Raw genomic sequence first — 16,934 nt, forward strand, 5'->3', positions numbered from 1 at the left:
AGAACTAAATCACTGGAAGCATCGAATCCGTACCACCGAAAGTTTACTAGCACACTCAGATTTTACTGAGGATTAAATGATGCTTGATTTACATTTTGCCTCATTAGTCCTTGCTATGCTAGAAGCTTGGTGATCATGTGTTTTTTCTCTCAGGAACATTCTTTTGGAGGAATGGCTATTTCACAGCAGCATTTTCAGAAAAAAAAGATGATTTGTAGTGTTTTTTATTGGATAAAACATGCACTGAATAAACAAATTTCAAAAATAAGTTGATTAATTTTAAACAAGTTAGCACACTTCTTAAAGTGTAATAGAATGTATTGAGTGGAACTATCTTATTTTGAATACATTTAAAAATCCTAGCTAAAATAACATTAACTCCAATTTCTGATATAAGACACCCAGGTTATTTGGGGCCTAACATATTTCATGTTGAAATTTCAGATGGCTGCAAATAATTGCCCCTACCTTTTGAATGTCTCTCTATACCTTTCTTTACCCTATTTCCAAAAGGCAATGAGAAACAATTTATTTTGTAGAAATTAATTTCTAGAAAGTTATATTGAAAGTAGTATGAATAATCTCTTACCTAGTTTTCAAAACCTGTCTTTATTATATTCTCTTTTGACTCCACCAAGAGTCCAAATAATCTAACCCAAATTAATCTGTTTATTGAATGGTTGAACAGTGGTATCCCACAAAGAAAGTTAGACAAATGTCTAGTAGTAGTCACTTTTGGTCTCTGGGGGTTGAATTTCACTGCATTCTCTGTTTTTAACCCTGCCATCAGCTTGTAGGTGCTAGCCTTTCAAATCTCTAGAATCTTGTAGATTGAAGAGACTCCTGGGACCCCAAGAAGAGTGCACCACTGTGATTCATGAGGTCGCAAAGAGTCGGACATGACTGAGTGACTGAACTGAACTGAACTTGGTCCCCTAGGAAAATCAAAACAATGCAAATGAACCAGTAAAACCCCCTCTATTACATAAAATTATCACTTGTCCTAAGACTTCACACATTTTTCAATCTCTCCCAACCTCTACTATTTCCACTTATTAGACGTGGAGTCTTGGTCAAGACAAAGAAGAGAACATTGCATAGTCTGTTTTTCAATCAGAAGAAAAACACTTTTCATTGGATTCAAGATTATAGTCTTAAACACATGAGTCACATTTCAAAAATATTTTCTGTTTTGATAAGAATTTGCTAATCCTACTTGTTTCCATCAATATCTAATGGTCAAGATAACATTCACAGAAGTTCCCTAGAGACACAAATAGAAAAATGAGACACAATTGAAATCTGTCCACTCTTGCTTAACAAGTCACTTAAAGTGGCTCAGACAGTAAGGAATCTGCCTGCAATGCAGGAGACCTGGGTTCAATCCCTGGATTGAGACCATCCCCTGGAGAAGGAAATGGCTAGCCACTCCAGGATTTTCACCTGGAGAATCCCATGGACAGAGGAGCCTGGCAGGCTCCAGTCCATGGGGTCACGAAAAGTTGGATAGGACTGAGCAACTACCTGTTTCACTTTTACTTTTAAGTAAAGGATAATAATGGCCCTTTATCATGGGTCTAGTATGTGCCCAGTTGTGATTAGGCACTGCTGGGACATGGAGCAACTGCCCAAGGTTCGAAGCTAGAGCCTTGACGCTAGTAACCTAGAGCTTTAGCCCCCAGATGCCACTCTGTTTCAACTACATGGATTTATTAATGTTTTCAAATGAAACGGACCAAAATGGAAATATCCACATGTAATTACCAACAGCCATTCTTTCTCTTTAGTTCTGACCCCTTTCCGTATATGTGAACTGCTGGGTGAACAAAGGGATGGATAGTCTTGCAGTTACCCCTCTGGGCCTGATAACCCTGAATTTGCTGGAAAACTTTTACAACAGCCAGCTTTATTCACATCAAAACCATCTTCTCTTTATAAATGGATCTTTCACAGGCCACTACTACAAGCTTACTATCTAACAACCTGATTAGCTGAAAGTTCAGTTTTTTTAACATGTTTTTTATGAGCTTTTACTCTCTGCAATTTTATTCTCTCCTATTATTTGTTTTGTTATCAACCCACTGATCATCTTATGACTGACAAGTTCGTCCCGTTGATCTTTTTTTTTTTTTTTTCGGCTGTGCCAGTGGCTTGTGATATCTTAGTTTCTCAATCAGGGATTGAACCCATGTCCCCTGCAGTGGAAGCAAGAAATCTTAACCACTGGCCCACCAGGGAATTTCTCCTCTTGATCTTATTAACATTAGCTGGATGGAGAAATAACAAGAATGCTTGCAGGACTTGGTAGTTGAGAGATGGGTCAGGAAAAAGATTGGTGGTATTTGACTTGGATCTGCCACTTACCATGAGACCCTGGGCAAGTCATGTTAACTCTCTGTGCCTCTGTTTGTTAGCACTTCTATAAAATGGGGATGCCAATAACTGTTTGTGTGTGCGTGTGTGTGTTCACGCTCAGTTGTGTCTGGCTCTTTGTGACCCCATGGACTGTATCCCACAATGCTCCTCTGTCCATGGAATTTTCCAGGCAAGAATACTGGAGTGAGTTCCCATTTCCTACTCCAAGGGAATCTTCCTGAACCAGGGATCGAACCCGAGTCTCTTGTATCTCCTACATTGGGAGGCGATTCTTTACTACTGTGCCACCTGGTAAGCCCAATAATGACAGTAGCCACTTCTTAGGGCAGTGTGAGAATTAAATGAGATAATACTTGTGCCTAGCGAGTAAACACTTAATAAGCAAGGGTAACTATGATTATCAGTTATAGTGTACCATATCACCTCCTAGATGGTACCCCTTGAATGAATCAGTTTTCTCAGTTTCTCTTTAGGTATCCAAACATGCAAAACTGTCACACACCTACTCATCCTTTGAAGCCCAACATATCTCCTCTGTGATCCTTTCTGATGTCCTCTGGCAGAATTTAGTGTCCACTTATCTGGGATGTATTGAAACTCACTACAGTGTATTAAGGTTATTTGTTTGCATGCAGCCTCCATGGGTAGCTGCTGTCTTCCTAGAAAGTGGGGATGGACTTACCCATCCTGAATCCCACTGCATCATGGTATCTGATGTTAATCATTTTTAACAATATTGATTTAATAATTGCACATCAAGCAGAAGCTTTCTTGGAAGACTGAAAGTTCATTTTGCTCAAAAGACAACTACAACAAGAAAAACACATATAGTAAGTCTACTTTTACCACCAAAATTTCAAAAATAAAATCCCAAAGTTGGGTAGTTTCAATTTTGTCTCTGGAAAATGTCTCTCTCCCACAAAATTTATGTTTAATGAAATTTATCTTTTAGAAACCTGAGAAATCATATAGGAATTATACCTTGTTAATGTTTTTCTTTTTTTTTTTTTTTTTTTTTGGACTGTAATTATGAGACCTAGTCAAATGTTGGAAGAGAACAAAAGCCTACAAGGTTTCATGATGGAAATGTCCTGTTGGGATAGTTACTGTTTCTCCAGCATAATGGTGATTTGTCTCCTTAAGATTCTAGAAACAGATGACAGCCTGGTAGGACAGGAGACATCAACTCTTTAATTTTGAGTCATTCAGAAGTTAACTAAAAAATCAGGCATATTCAATAGTTAAAAGGATTTTGTGCATTCTGTAAGTTTCCAAAATAGAGTTCAAGGTGCATTTTCTGAATTAATTATGTGAAGAATTACATGAAGAAGAGAATTTAACAAATATCTGAGAAATTAATTCATCAATAATATGAGCATTGTACAGAGAAAGCTTGAATGAGAATAATTATAAATGGCATATGGTTTTACACCAAAGTGATTATGAGCATGATTGTTAAACCTAGTTTCTTGATTAAAATATGATTTCAAGGAGACCTCTCTCTAGCTAAGAAAAACAACTGTAGTGAAAAAATCTCGACTATGACAGAAATGTTAGCACTGGCAAAGAAATTAGAGATTTCTTCCAGCTTCTCATTTGACAAGCGAGGCCCAGAGAAGTACAGTAACTTGTCTGAGGTCACATGGTTACTTTTCTTCTGAGCTGCCATATTAATTGCCTCAGCAAGTTTTGGATACATTTATGATAAATTGGATTCTGCATTTCACCAGACTTGGCTATTTGAAGCTATTCTACCTTCAACACCTCCCAGCTGCTTTGATTCAGGCCAAGGGAAGGCCAATGTCCAGGATAAAATAAGCCACAAGGAGAACTTGGAAACTTGGGAGGTAAGACTTGCCAGAATTGACAAAGTGGACTTTGCTTGGAGACAGAAACATGCGCTCTGTCACAGAGATGGGGGTCAGGAAGGTTGTGGAGCCAGATGGAACTGGTTTGAGATCCTGGTTCTGGCTGGTATTAGCACGATAGCCATTGACCAGACATTTAACCTCACCTGCTATCTCATCTGGAGATAGACATAACCAGTCTTGCATGGGATTGAAAGGATTTTATCTATAACTATAGTTAAGAAGGGCCTGCACATATTCTGATTTTAATCTCATAAAGCCACATGAGGTGAGCGCTAATGCTTCTATTTCCTTAGTTGGAGAGACTGATGACCAGAGACCTCAGGGAGCTATTTGAGATCATACTCCAGGGGATGATCAGGGATTTGAATGGAAGTCAGTTTGGTTTCAAAGCCTTAGCCACTGCAGCATCTCAGCAGTGGTCAAAAGAAAAAGGTGAGTTAAGAGCCCAGCATGTTGCCTGGCAACAGATAAAATAATGGTTGATATGATGCAGCTTGAGAGTCAAAAAGGTGGACACTTCCTGCAGTCCAACAATGATGGAGGGAAGTGGGGGACTCAGATGGACTTAAGAGATGGCAAGCTCCAGGAAGCCGGGACAGATGTGCAGAGATGTGGGCCAGAGGGCACTGTCTGGCCTGGCAGAGCCCCATGAGGGTCCACCTGACCCCCAGGAGTGCAGAGAAGGTCCCAGACCTCTGTGGAATCCCTCTGCTCTCCTCCTCTTTGACTGTAGTTCTCAAGCTTTCTCTCCATGTCAATATCTGTCCAATCTGGGCATTCCTAAGCCATATATGACCATTAATTAATTAATTGTTTTGGCCATGTGCACAGCATGTGGCAGGGCTTCCCAGGTAGCTCAGTGGTAAATAATCTGCCTCCCAATGCAGGAGATGCAGGAGACTCAGGGTCAAGAAGATCCCCTGGTGTAGGAAATGGCACCCCACTCCAGTATTCTTGCCTGGGAAATCCCATGGACAGAGGAGCCTGGTGGGCTACAGTCCAAGGGGTTGCAAAGAGTCAGACACAACTGAGTGAGCACACAGGAACACACAGCATGTGGGATCTCAGTTCCCTGACCAGGGAATGACCTTCCCTGCGTTGGAAGTGAGGAGCCTTAACCCCTAGAGCACCAGAGAAGTCCCTTGCCTCACACATCTTGAGTAAATATTCCAGCCCTAAAATGAACAGTTTTTCTACCTATGAACAAACATCTCCTCTTAATCATCCAGTACCGAGATGCCTGAAGGCTGAAAATTTCCGAGACCCTGTTCCTAAACCAAATAGGAGATTGCATTGCCCCTAAGACATAAATTACTCAGTTACAGGCACTTAACATTAAGAAAGATTCTGGAACCAAAACAATCAAAATGTTTTCAACCTTCTCCCTGCCAAGTTCCCCAACCCTTGCCAGGAATCACAGCTGTAGTGCAGTCTTACGAGGCCAGACAAACTGTCCAGAGTTGTGGCGAGGACCAGCCCTACAAAGCTTCCTTGCGGAACCCCACAGGGCAGTGCCACATGACACCTTCCATGGTGTGATGAAGCAGGAGTGGAGCTGAGGCCAGGTGCTTATTTGTTGGCTTTGGGGGTTTTATCTGCAGAGCTCTCATATCGAAACAAGTGTCCTCCTAAGTTTGGCGAGTGGAGGGGAGGTCTCTGGACCTGTTTGACTTCTTAAAAGCATTCAGGAAAACCTTTCAAACTACTTTCTTGGCCTGCAACACACACTCCTTTGCCTAAATTCACTGCTAGCAGTTTTGTCTTTTTAATCTAATATCTGATTTCTGAAACCAGCTAAGTGTTATTTGGAGTCAAGTTAAGCTGAGAAGGCAGATGGCCAGGTTGGAGTAACAGAATTTCAGGTTCAATGAAAGACTGTAACCTCTTCTAAGGCCAAATTAAATTTCTAGCATTTAGCACAGGGCTGGGGCTTCCCTGATAGCTCAGTTGGTAAAGAATCCAGCTGCAATGCAGAAGACACTGGTTCTGTTCCTGGGTTGGGAAGATCTGCTGGAGAAGGGACAGGCTACCCTCTCTAGTATTCTTGGGCTTCCCTTGTGGCTCAGCTGCTAAAGAATCTGCCTGCAATGAGGGAGACCTGGGTTCGATCCCTGGGTTGGAAAGATCCCTGGAGAAGGAAAAGGCTACCCACACAAGTATTCTGGCCTAGAGAATTCTATGAACTGTATAGTCCATGGAGTTGCAAAGAGTTGGACACGACTGAGCAACTTTCACTTTCACTTTGGAACAAAACCGGTACTCCAAAAAAAAAAAACTGGGGTGGGGAGGATGAGATTTGGCTTCATGGTGAGTTTTTCTGTGCCTCCCAAGCTTGTTGCTTAGAAGGTAAACCCAGGGAGGAACACTGAAAAGCAATGAGCTGTTTTCTAAGAATGCACAGCTCTCCAAGGTAAGGTCTGATGATAATACCCATCCTCAGTGAATAAGTTTTGGGAATGATGGCCCTGTGGGATGCCTGCCCACTGTTTGTAGTTCTCATGTGCCATGGATCAAGGCCATTCTGACTTACATCAGTTGCTCATGAAATGACTTCTCTCTCCTACCTTATTCTGAGTTTACTGACCCTTTGCTAATCTAGCACTGTGTCTTCACACAGTGGGAATTAAATAAACATTTGCAGAATGAAAGCTTGCAGTGGAAAACAAAAATCTCATCCTGTCTCCTGAGCATACAGGGTAACACTTTGGGAAGTAGGTATTCTCTGAAACAACCCTCCTTTCTGTCTCATTCAGACACAGAATTAGAGCTAGGAAGAGGGGTAACCAGATCTTTCAGAATGACAGAAGCATGGAACCAAAAGAAAAATTTCAGAATGCTGATTATAGAAGAGCAGAAAAGTTTATTAAAACAATAGCTTGTGCTTTGAAATTGTTTTGAAAGTTTCCCCAGCATCGTTGATCTTGTTGTAGTTGTTTAGTCACTAAGTCATGTCCAGCTCTTTGCAATCCCGTGGACTGCAGCATGCCAGGCTTCCTCATCCTTCACTATCTCTTGTAGTTTAGCCATAGCCTAATGTCCCGAACTGCTTACCATATGGCATCCTCCAATGGCCCCATCCTCAGCATTCCCATGGCTGACACGATCCTAAGGATGAAGTTACTAAAAGCACTAAAAGCCAATTATTGTCCCTGCTGTTTAAACTTTCCCATCAAAGACCACGTTGGAGGGTCTAGGTTAAGAAGATTCAAGAAAAAATTCAAATGAGGGACTTCATCAATAATGTTTCCATACTCGGCCACTTAGAAACATGGTGAGTAAAACCCACCACCTTATCAAAGAGGTTATAACTCTCATCTCATAAACAAGGAAACTGAGGCTCAGAGAGGGTGACTACTTGCTTAAGGTCGCACAGCTTGTTGAGCCAGGCCTCAGTACCAAGCCAGCATCCGCCTCCTTCCAGTCCCTGTGATGCCTCTCTTATTTAGCAGCCTGATGCACATGTTCAAGAGGACTGAACATACGTAACCGAAGCAGAAAACTCTCTTCGTCTGTAATCCTGAGGAGGGACTGGAGTGTCAGCTTTCATCTTTTCTGAGAGGGCTGGGCAAGGCCCCAGCTTCAGGGTCCTCCTTTTCTAGACCGAAAACACAGTGACCTACTTTTCAGGACTCTCAGAAACAACCATTATTTCAAAACGAAAAAAAAAAAAAGGCTGCAAGGACAAAGCCTTTGGCTAAACACTAAAGAAGGCAATAAATTCAAGCAACATGACAGACGCCCTTTCTCTGCAGCAAACCTCAAACATGGGAAAATGAGAGACAAGGCCCAAGTGTCCAGTCCAATATTCCCCTGCAGACACTTTCCGTATGTGAAACTTCTCTTTGAAATCACTGACATTCTCTCTTTGGGGAGGGAACACAGAAAGAGAAATACTGTTAATAATAATAATTAATATAAAATAATTAATAATAAATATTAATATCTGGCATGACCACAAGGCTGGGTCAAGCTTTGAGATCATATTAATCCCTTGCTTCTCCTTCTGCCTTTATTAAGCCAGAAGGAAATGGAGGGGATAGAATTCTAATTCATATTAGATCATATAACCAGCCTTATAAAAAACTGGAGAGACATTGAAAGATAAGGAGAGAAAATAGTCTTCCAGAGTCTTTGAGCTTCCTGTATTCTCCTACCAGAACCAAGCAAGACTTCTGCTAAACTTTCCTCTTGTCAACATTTTAAAAGGCCACTTAAAAAAAAAAAACAAACTTACTGTTCAGGGGTTCGATAAGCGAAGTCCAAAGTCAAGGAGATGATCTCTCTCTTTTGTGAAAAACACCATCTGCTCCTAGGTGGCTCGGGAGACTCGCTGGGCTGTTATTAATAACTGGCTTAGCGCTTTGCTGAGAAACATGAGCCAGGCTGTCACGGGAGGAGGCGAGTGGGGAGGAACAGACAGACACAGGTGGGATAAATGATGACAAAAATACCCTTAGGCCCACAGAGGAGTGCAAATAACCCATGAGTAGGGGTGGGCCCCTCCACAATCAGTACTCATGTCAAAGGTGCTAAAAGTTCAACATGAACTAACCACTCTCCACTATCTTACTCTCTTGGAAAATGTCATGACTCAAGCAACGTCAAGCTTTCCTTTGTTCTTCTGAGCAATTCTTTTCCATGGATATTAATATTTGAATATCTTCTCAAACTACAAATTTTTGCTTTGTTTCTGTTGAATTTCCTATTTTTCAAATACATAAACAGATGGATTTTCAAATGCACATTATCAGTTTGTTAAGGTTCGTTTTCTTGTGAGTGTATCAGTCTCTCACCCACAAATAATCCCAAAACCTTTCCTGGCAAAGTGCATGTATGTGTGTTGGGGGAGGGGTGCACTGTGACAGCATCATAATAAGGGGAAACCTGTAGAATTCAAGTTCAAAGAATGGAAATAGTCATGACCTGGCTCCTGGTTTACAGCGGGTCTTCCCTTTCGAAAAACTATCAACTATTTCCAAAAAATCTAAGTCTATGCCTCCCTTCCCCTAACCACTGACAGCAAATTGTTCAGACCAAGAACTACCTATCTTCTAACTTACATTAAACACTGGTTCTGTATCTGTCTGAAGTGTTAAAAGAAAACTGAGGATCACACAAAAGTTATTAGATTATATAAAGATATAGAATTGAAGGGAACAAACGCTCCTCCAATGTCCAATTTGTAAGGATCCAGCTGCCACCCTGGTTCAGGCCTGGTGACTATTCTTTTTTTCAAACTCAACTGGGGCATCTCCTCTCCAGCCAGGCCCCTGACATTTGACCCACCTTCAACCTGAATCAGCATAGTTCAGAACAACCCTTCCTTAATCATCCTCCCCCAGCCCAAAAGCTGACCATGAACATGGACATTCCCTAATCAATGGTCCAGCCATCAACTTGTTCACCCCATAGGCAACATCCAGCTCCTTCCGGTCTTGTTTACTCCCCTTTGGGGGAAAAGTGGAAGCAGAGACAGACTTTATTTTCTTGGGGTCCAAAATCACTATGGAGGGTGACTGCAGCCATGAAATTAAAAAAAACATTTGTTCCTTGGAGGAAAAGCTATGATAAACCTAGACAGTGTATTAAAAATCAGAGACATTATTTTGCTGACAAAGGTCTGTATAGTGAGAGCTATGGTTTTTCCAGTAGTCATGTACAGATGTGAGAGTTGAACCATAAAGAAGGCTGAGCATTGAAGAATTGATGCTTTTGAATTGTGGTACTGGAGAAGACTCTTGAGAGTTCCTTGGACAGCAAGGAGATCAAACCAGTCAATCTTAAAGGAAATCAACCCTGAATATTCTTTGGAAGGACTGATGATGCTGAAGCTGAAGCTCCAATACTTTGGCCACCTGAGGTGAAGAGCGGACTCATTGGAAAAGACTCTGATGCTGGGAAAGACTGAGGGCACGAGGAAAAGGGGGCAGTAGAGGATGAGAGAGTTAGATAGCATGGAGATGAATTTGAGCAAACTCTGGGAGACAGTGAAGGACAGAGAAGCCTGATGTGCTGCAGTCCATGGGGTCACAGAGTTGGACATGACTTACTGACTGAACAACAAACAACAAAATTTTTAAAAAGCCATTTTCCACCTGACCTTTGAGATGCTTGCAGTCTTGTTCAACATGTTATTTTGCAGTGGGCCTTTTCCCCATATTATAAGTCTTTTCTCTTTTTTGAGTATTTTTGTAAGTTGTGGTAAAAGGCACATATCGTAAACATTAGCACCCTAAACATTTTTAAGTGTGTGGTTTGGTCATGTTAAGTATGCTCACGCTATTGTGCTACAGATCTCCAGAACTTTTTCATCTTGCAAAACTGAAACTCTCATCCGCATTAGAGAGCCACCGTCCACTGCCTGCCTTTCCTCCAACCTCTGGCAAGCACTTACAATAGTCCTTTCAAATACTCCCCCTTACCTAAACCTGGATTTGTCTTGGACAGTTCGCTGGTGCCATGTTTCAGACTGAATGGCAGCCCTCCCGTGGACCAGGCCATCTTCACCTAGGTTTTCACCTTGGCTTCTCTGAGCCTCTGTGTCCTAGGGATCTGGGATCTTCATTCAGGCTTTGGACGGCCGTCTCACATGACATGCTGAGTTACAGTGATTCTTCCAGGCAACGTGACTTTCCTCTGGCTCTTCTGCGAGGCCCCTCCTATTTCTCTTTGGTTCCTCTTGTGAGATTTTTCCAGGAAGTTCCTTCAGCTCCTCAACTGAGGATTGAATGAAGGAGGATTCTTTGCATTGGGACAGTATGAGAAGCATTAGAGCAGTAACATGAGGGGGATGATCTTTCCTGTCTTTAAGGTCTTTATGTCTGATGTGATTATCTAATCCCACGGGTTACTAACTGGATGAGTTTCCTAGGGCTGTCCTAACAAAATGTCATAAACTGTGTGGCTTTGAACAACAAATTTGTTGTCTCAGAGTTCTGGAGGCTAGAATCTGAAATTGAGGTGTCGGCAGGGCCATCCTCCTTCTGCAGGTTCTAGTGAAGTGAAGTCGCTCAGTCGTGTCCGACTCTCTGTGACCCCATGGACTATAGCCTACCAGGTTCCTCCATCCATGGGATTTTCCAGCCAAGAATACTGGAGTGGGTTGCCATTTCCTTCTCCAAGAGATCTTCCCAACCCAGGGATTGAACCCAGGTCTCCTGCATTGTAGGCAGACGCTTTACCATCTGAGCCACCAGGTATGATGGTTCTAAGGGATGTTTTGCAGGTTCTAAGGGACAATTTTTTCTTATCTGGTCCTGGAGCTTGGTGACTGCCTGTAGTCCTTGGCATGTCCCGATTTATGCTAGATGATCTACATACATCATTTCTTCTTTTTTTTTAATTTCCCTGTAAACCACCTCAAATAACTATTTTTTAAAAATAATCTAATTAATTAATGTATTTATTTTTGGCTGTGCTGGGTCTCCGTTGCTGTGCGGGCTTTTCTCTAGCTGTGCAGAGGGGGAGCTACTCTCTAGTTGCAGGGCAGGGACTTCTCCCTGTGGTGGCTTCTCCTGTTGCATAGCACAGGTTCTAGGGCACACGGGCTTCAGTCGTTGCAGCACGTGGGCTCAGCAGCTGAGGCTCCCTGGCTTTACAGCACAGACTCAGTAGTTGTGGCACACGGGTTTAGCTCTTCGTGGCATGTGGGATCATCCCAGACCAGGGATCAAACCTGTGTCTCCTGCATTGGCAGACAGATTATTTACCACTGAGCCACCAGGGAAACCCTACATCATTTCTAATAAGATAAAATACTGAAATATTAACAACTAAGCATAATTTTAAGACTTTATATATTTTGATCTGTTAGTGAATGTGTTTTCTTTTGCCACATCAAGAAGCTGTACTGTAAAGATGTATATGGCCATAAAAGGTTGTGAGATGTACGTTCATAAGCTTTGCTATAAAATGGTGTGTGACAATTCACAAGTATCCACTTTTCAGTTATTTCTGTGGAACAGAAGTTGCTGGGGTTAAAAGTTATGATCATTATCTGTGAATGAGTCTCTGGGAGAAATAACTGCATAGGAAAATAGATTTGTATGCAAGGTATTCAGGATGTGTTTTTGTTAAGGGAAAGAAAGTAGCTTTGTCCTAAAGTAAGATGATTGGTTGTTTGAGAGTGAGGAGCAGGGATGCAGAGGACAAAATCTGCATGGATATAGAAAGTTGTAGAAGGTTCACAGAAAGGGAACTGTATTTGTCATGGTCAACATTTGTTAAAGGGTTGGTGGTGGTTTAGTCGCTAAGTCGTGTCTGACTCTTCCCAACCCAGGAATTGAACCCAGGTCTCCTGCATTGCAGGCAGATTCTTTATCAACTGAGCTATGAGGGAAGCCTTTGTTAAGGGTTAATGGGCTTATTATAAGATTGCCTTTAAAAGATCACTAGTATCAAATATTATACTGGTGAAAAACTGAAATTCTATTTTCTCGTTGCCAAATGACAAAATTTTCTTGGATTACTGATCTGCTTCTTAAGAGATTAGAAAAGTGTTCTCAGTCTGCCTAAAAGGCAAAGGATTCTATGTCTTACCGGAATACTTTCCTGTGCCTTATGCTGACTTTACCACATCCTTGATGACTTAAAGGAACAAAGTTTTCTCACTTTGGGAAGAGCTAAAGTTCTTTACAATCATGTGATCTTCTATTTTAAAAAAATATTTGTCACTTTGATTTCAAATTGATATTATTTTGTTTTACATGGCCAGAAACAACCACATTTCCTCATCAATTGCACTGTTTTTGTAACAAACTTTTAAAAATTGATGTATTGATGATTTATATTCTTTTTTTTTTTTTTTTTACAGTTTCTTCCTAGCTGTATATCTCAGCCCCAAAACAAACAACAAACAAAACATTGTTGTATGTTAGGTATAAAAGCTGTCAAGAGAGTAAATTCTAAGAGTACTCATCACAAAAAAATACTTTTTTTTCCTATTGCTTTATATATATATAAATATATGATATTATATATGATATATATATGATATGATATATATATATATGATGATGGATGGTCACTAAACTCATTGGGGCAACCATCTCATGATATATGTAAGTCAAATCATTATGCTGTACACTTTAAATTTAATATAGTGCTGTATGTCAATTATATCTCAATAAAATGGGAAGAAAAAAAACACCCTTCATGTAACTTGGATGAGATTCATAGATACTCCCTCATTTACCTAGACACAAACTCCAGCCCCCTTATTTGTCTATCAATGATTAGCTAAATTGTTTGAGCCCACTTACCATCAGGGGTACCTGGTGGCTCAAATGGTAAAGAATCTGCCTTCAATGCAGGAGACCCCAGTCCCTGGGTCAGGAAGATCCCCTGGAGAAGAGAATGGCTACCCATTCCAGTATTCTTGCCTAGAGAATTCCATGGACAGAGAAACCTGGCAGGCTACAGACCACAGGGTCATAAAGAATCTGACACAACTGAGCGACTAACACTACTGACCATTATGGACAAAACGCCTGCTGACATGGCCTGACCTAACTTTACTCTGGCTTCTTCCCTCCCCTGAGGAGCCTGAACCTTGACCCACTTTCAACCTGAGCCAGCATCAGAACACCGCACAGCCCTTCCTGACGAAACCTGTCAGCTGCTGCTGCTGCTGCTAAGTCACTTCAGTTGTGTCCGACTCTGTGCGACCCCATAGATGGCAGCCCACCAGGCTCCCCCGTCCCTGGGATTCTCCAGGCAAGAACACTGGAGTGGGTTGCCATTTCCTTCTCCAATGCATGAAAGTGAAAAGTGAAAGGGAAGTTGCTCAGTCGTGCCTGACTCTTCGCGACCCCATGGACTGCAGTCTACCAGGCTCCTCCGTCCATGGGATTCTCCAGGCAAGAGTACTGGAGTGGGGTGCCATTGCCTTCTCCAAAACCTGTCGGAGACCCTTGCAAATCTCCGGCTCCAAGCACTCTATTACAACAGTGCCCCTCCCCCCATTGCCATAGTCTTTTCAAATAAAATATCTCCATATCTTCCTCTAGAATTTTTTTTTTTTTTTTTTACTGTAGGAAAGTGCTGAGAGGTGTACCCAGTGTTATAAATATTGAGGACCATGGAAAGTGAAAGTGAAAGTTGCTCAGTCATATCCAACTTTTTGCAACTCCATGGACTATAAAGTCCATGGCATTCTCTAGGCCAGAATCTTGGTGTGGGTAGCCTTTTCCTTCTCCAGGGGGTCTTCCCAACCCAGGGACTGAACCCAGGTCTCCAGCATTACAGGTGGATTCTTTACCAGCTGAGCTACAAGGGAAGCCCAAGAATACTGGAGTGGGTAGCCTATCCCTTCTCCAGCAGATCTTCCCAACCCAGGAATAGAACCAGTGTCTCTTGCATTGCAGGCAGATTCTTTACCAACTAAGCTATCAGGGAAGGCCAGAGGACTATGGGGTATGGTCCAAATACTTAACCAGACAATCATGTCTTAGTCCTATTTTACAGGTAAGGAGATGGAGGTAGCAGAAGTCTAAGAGACTTGCAGACTCACAGCACCGAGCGCAGATTTGGGAATCCAGGTGTTATTCTTGTCTCCTAGGAAACAGTGCTCTTTCCAGCACGTGCTTGCAGGCTAAGTCGCTTCAGTCCTGTCGGACTCTTTGTGACCCTGTGGACAGTAGCCCGCCAGGCTCCTCTGTCCATGGGATTCTCCAGGTAAGAATACTGGAGTGGGTTGCCATGTTCTCCTCCAGGGGATCTTCCTGACCCAGGGATCAAACTCAAGTCTCCTATGTCTCCTACATTGGCAGGTGGGTTCTTTACCACTAGCATCATGCAGCACAAACATGATCAATTCTGGTCAATGTTTAGAGTAGGTTTGGGGACATTATTGAAAAGTGTTGGTTAAAAACAATCTCGTGTTTAAAGAAAGGGAAATTGTATCCAAGAGTGAAAAAAATCAATGGAATACTCTGAGCTTCAGGAAACTTCTGATCCGTGGAAGTGAATGAAGACCACCCATATGAGAACACGCAAAGGCTATTGATTTAGAGCTTGCTCTAGCAAGGGAGTTGACCATCATCACTTGCATGTGACAGAAACTCAAAAGCAGGCAGAAGGGCTTCCCCGGTGGCTCAGTGGTAAAGAATCCGCCTGCTAATGCAGGAGACGTGAGTGCAATCCCTGGTCCGGGAAGATCCCACCTGCCATGGAGCAGCTAAGCCGGTGTGCCACAACTACTGAGCCTGTGCTCTAGAGCCCGGGAACTAAGACTACTGAACCCATGTGCTGCAACTACTATGTGCCCAGAGCCCATGCTCTGCAACAAGAGAAGCCACCACAGTGAGAAGCCCACACACCTCCACGAGGAATAGCTCCCGCTCACCGAAACTAGAGGAAAGCCGATGCAGCAACACAGTCACAAATAAGTAAACAAAAATAATTTTAAAAAAAAGCAGAGGTTAGAGTGTGACAGTTTTCTGGTGGATAAAAAGGGTAGGAAGCCCTGATTGGAGGCTGTTAGCGTGGAGAAGCAGTAGATAGGCCAGTGAGACATGGAGCTTTCCTGTGTAATTGGTTAGGGGTGCGTTCTGGCTTTCTCCTGTCTATCCTATAGCGGAAGTAGGTACAAAAATTAGGGAGGCTGTCAGTTCTTAATCAAGTCTTGGCTGTTTGGGATCAATTGCCACAGGGATTAAGATTTGGCTTCCTGGACTGGCTACTGTTGTTAGGAGGATGGCTTCCTGGGCAGATTGCAGCAAGCTGTGGGCCAGGGTTCTATTTTTATTTATAGTCTGGCCAATGTATGTTCAGTCTCTCAGGGCTCTACAGGGACCTTGCCTTTAGAAGAGGCTTTCAGATATCTGACCAATCCTGCAGAGGAGTCTATATGCAGGCCAGGGATATTGGCAAGAGGTTTTCCACTTCCAGTCTGGAGAAGGGAAAGTATTGTCGACTTGAAAAGTAGCTACAATTTCCTACCTAACAGAAGGGGGCAAAGGTGGTCACTTGCAACCCAGCCAATCCACCTGCTGGGCATACACACTGAGGAAACCAGAATTGAAAGAGACACGTGTACCCCAATGTTCATCACAGCACTGTTTACAATAGCCAGGACATAGAAGCAACCTAGATGTCCATCAGCAGATGAATGGATAAGGAAGTTGTGGTACATATACACAATGGAATATTACTCAGCTATTAAAAAGAATGCATTTGAATCAGTTCTAGTGAGGTGGAAGAAACTGGAGCCTATTATACAGAGTGAAGTAAGCCAGAAAGAAAAACACCAATACAGTATACTAACATATATATTTATATATGGAATTTAGAAAGATGGTAACGATGACCCTATATGCAAGACAGCAAAAGAGACACAGATACAAAGAACAGACTTTTGGACTCTGTGGGAGAAGGCAAGGGTGAGATGATTTGAGAGAATAGCTTTGAAACATGTATATTATCATATGTGAAATGGATCACCAGTCCAAGTTTGATGCATGAAACAGGGCACTCAAAGCTGGTGCACTGGGAAAACCCAGAGGGTTGGGATGGGGAGGGAGGTGGGAGTGGGGTTCGGGATGGGGGACACATGTACACCTGTGGCTGATTCATGCCAATGTATGGCAAAAATCACCACAATATTGTAAAGTTATTAGCCTCCAATTAAAATAAATAAATAAAATTTTTTTAAAAAGTAGTTACAACCTTGAAGTTGAGAGTTATATT

At 42.3% G+C, this 16,934-nt stretch overlaps 1 protein-coding gene across 3 annotated transcripts in view; it reads right to left on the reverse strand.

Annotated features, from left to right (window-relative positions):
- MRLN (myoregulin) overlaps positions 1–16,934 on the reverse strand; it is a 41,845-nt gene that overhangs the window by 8,430 nt on the left and 16,481 nt on the right. For all 3 annotated transcript variants that reach the window (XR_008717610.1, XR_008717609.1, XM_055589850.1), the window contains one exon: positions 8,482–8,630. The gene's annotated coding sequence lies outside the window, so the exon portion shown is untranslated. Of the gene's footprint in view, positions 1–8,481; positions 8,631–16,934 lie in introns of those variants that run through there.

This window comes from Bubalus kerabau, chromosome 1, assembly GCF_029407905.1.
Source record: "Bubalus kerabau isolate K-KA32 ecotype Philippines breed swamp buffalo chromosome 1, PCC_UOA_SB_1v2, whole genome shotgun sequence".
NCBI lineage: Eukaryota > Metazoa > Chordata > Mammalia > Artiodactyla > Bovidae > Bubalus > Bubalus kerabau.